Here is a 3,156-nt window from a genome sequence, read left to right as displayed (position 1 = left end):
GGGGTGGGGCAGGGGCTACAAAGGCATAAAGTGACTGGCTTACAAGTTTTCAAGAGAAAGCTTAGTTTCATAGGGTGTAGGGGAAGCTGGAATCTGCACTAAGTGGTTTACAACCTGTCTAGATGGAACTGATGAAAGGAGATGGGAATAAGACTCTTGTGCCTCAATAGTGAATAATTGCTATCAGGATTGATTGTGAATGCTGCAAATGTAAAGGCAGATATTTTGTAACAAAATGAGGAGAGTGGTTGATCTTGTAGTCTAGGAGTGGAGGACCCGGGGCCATCAAGGGAGAAGAGTAGAGTGTAATACCTTATCCAGAGAAGCAGGAATGCCAGAGAAGGAGGCAGAGACAGTGCCATGTAGAGATGGAGCAGTTGCTGACTCTAGATTCAAGGAAGGAGAGGGGCTGGTGTGCAAGGTTGTTGTTGGTTATTTGAATGGTTATACATTCCTGAGTGCTTCAGTGTACATCCAAAACAAAGCAAAACTAAACTAAAAAACAGAGGGATTGGAAGCAAATGTTGTTGAATGATGATGCATGGAGGGGATTGTAATCATTGCAATGAAATGAAATACAAATAGGATGAATGTAAAGCTGATGCTCTCCCATGTAAACTATCACTCAATTCACAATAAAAACTAAAAAAAAAAGTGCAGTATTAGGCACATATGATCAATAGAATTTTTGTTGAAGAAATAGATGAATAAATAGGTGAACAAATGAAGCGGAGAATAATGCTTGTTACTTTGAGTTTGGTCGAAGGTGGTAATGATGGGACAATTTTTTGTGCTGATACAGCACTGTAGGATCAGCAGTGGACTGCTAAACATAAGGATGCTTTTTTAAACACACGAGTGGCTCCTTGGAAACCCCATGAGTCAAAAGTGACTCCATAGCACATACCAACATTCGATGAGCTAATTCTGACTCATAATGACCCTGTACAGGGTTTCTGAGGTTGTAAATCTTTTGTTTAGTGGAGAACCTCATCTTTCTCTGCCAAAGCATCAGTTGATGGATTTTATACTTTCAGTCCATTACTACAGTATAAAGTGGACTTCAAAAAGTTTATGGAAGATTTCCATTGTGTTTTAATACCATTTATCTCTGTATTCTTTGAAATGCTTTCATATTAACTGATATATTACAAGTATGTAGAAAAGGGCCAGGCATGTAAAAAATGCTCTGAATTAGTTATCTAAGGTGAATAATAGGATTCTTCTCTTTAGCTAGATACAAGTGAATGGGACTAGCTGCCTAGACAATTATGTAAAGGAAGATTTTAAGGCTTTGTTTAAAAACACTTTTATATTTGATGTGGATATAAAGAGGAATGAATGAAGCCTAAATTTCAGAAAGATAAATTTAAGATAAATATTTTATCCATTTTAATATAATAAAAATGATTTTCTCATCTCTGAGAGATGCTGGTATATAATTTGTGGGGCTATTTTATTGATTCCCAAATTAAATGGAACTAAACATCAAATCCTCTTTCTGCACTAACATTTACACATGATTTGACCTTAGTTAGTTATTATAAGTTTAAAGAAGTTAGTTTTCTCCTCTATAAAATGAAGTTAAAAATAGTACCTAATTCATAGGATTCTTGTGAGGATTAAAGTAAAAAATTTCAAAAACCTTTCATTATGCTAGGCTAATAGACTCTCAATAAATTTAGTTATAAAATTTTTATTTTCATATCAATGTTTTGAAAATATAAAGCCAATAAAGAGTCTTTACTATGAAAGAGGTCCTTGGCTTATTTTTATTTTATTTTTTTCTGAGAATGGCCATATCTAGAGAAGCAAGTAATTTTATTTAGAGAATTTCTAGGTAAAGGAAGCTGGAATCTATATGAAGTAAATTGGAAAATGCCTGTGAAAAATGAGCCTTCATTAGAAATGTTTTGGAGACGAGAAATTTGAAGTTAAGAAATCCCAGCATTTAGATTTGGTAAATTCAGGGCACTGAATGAGTTTGAAATATATAAAAAATAAAATCCAATGCCAGACCAAGAATGTAATAATATCTGAGTGCTTGGACCAGGCTGTGACAAACAGCTGTATACTGAGGTGGGTAATCTATCATTTCCTTCTGACCAATTTAAAGAGGGTAGGCAAAGAGATATACCTGGACCTTCAAGTGAAAAACTGAAATAGGTGAATGAACCTTCCTGAGTGGGTACAGAATAATCTTACAGAGTGTACCTTAGCCTTAGGGTTTGATTGGTTTGTATTCTTCAGTAGATGGCAAATATAAGCGTTCTGATAACAGAAAATTCCCACATACAGTATTTTTTTTAATATCTAAAATTATGTTCTTCAGATAATTGCCAATTAGATAAATACATGTGTTTCATCTAAAAAGTAGTAATAGTAGAAAAATGGTTAAAACAGTTTTGTATTAACTTAATGAAATGTTGTGAAGTAATGAAAGTGATAATTATCCAGGTTGTGCATCAGCATGAAAACGCGGTTATATTTAAAATGTTAAATTAAAAAATCAGAGTAAAGCAATGAATATGAGATTTGAGCATAACTACATAAAATATTTATGTACATAATTAAATACTAGTTTGAGTGAGAAACTCTATTTTATATTGCTCCAACTTAACACTATCTACAAATATTAACACAAATAGTGTTAAGTTGGAGCAATATAAAACTGCCTTTTGCATTACTAAATCATTAATTAGGATGGAAAGAGTCTCAGGCATAGGTAACCAAAAAAGAACTGGCTACTGATTTGAAGTGCTGTCTTTTACTAAAATTCCTGGGAAATCTAATAGTATATGAAGTGTGGACTGATTTGGGGTTAATAGTAAAAAAGATTTTGTGGTGTGCTGGGGACCAGCCTTGACATAATTATTAGGAGGGTCTTGATAGGAGGATGTGGAGTCGGTGAATGAAAATAAAATAAAATAAAACTCAAAGAGTCAATGGGTCATTTTGAGTCTTAGGCAGATGATGGTTAATGGCGCTCTTCTGATGACTCCCTGCTGACTGCTGCCTTGACTGTTTATTTCAAAATTGTTGCTTCTTATATCCCATTTAGAACATACTATGATCTCATAACAGTCACATACAAGCAGTTACAAATCAATCAAATATTATATTGTTACATCAATGGTACAAGAGGAACACAAGGTC

This window comes from Chrysochloris asiatica, unplaced genomic scaffold (genome assembly GCF_000296735.1).
Source record: "Chrysochloris asiatica unplaced genomic scaffold, ChrAsi1.0 scaffold00651, whole genome shotgun sequence".
Taxonomy (NCBI): Eukaryota; Metazoa; Chordata; class Mammalia; order Afrosoricida; family Chrysochloridae; genus Chrysochloris; species Chrysochloris asiatica.
The sequence above is the reverse complement of the archived record's forward strand: the minus strand, read 5'-3'. Positions refer to the sequence as shown.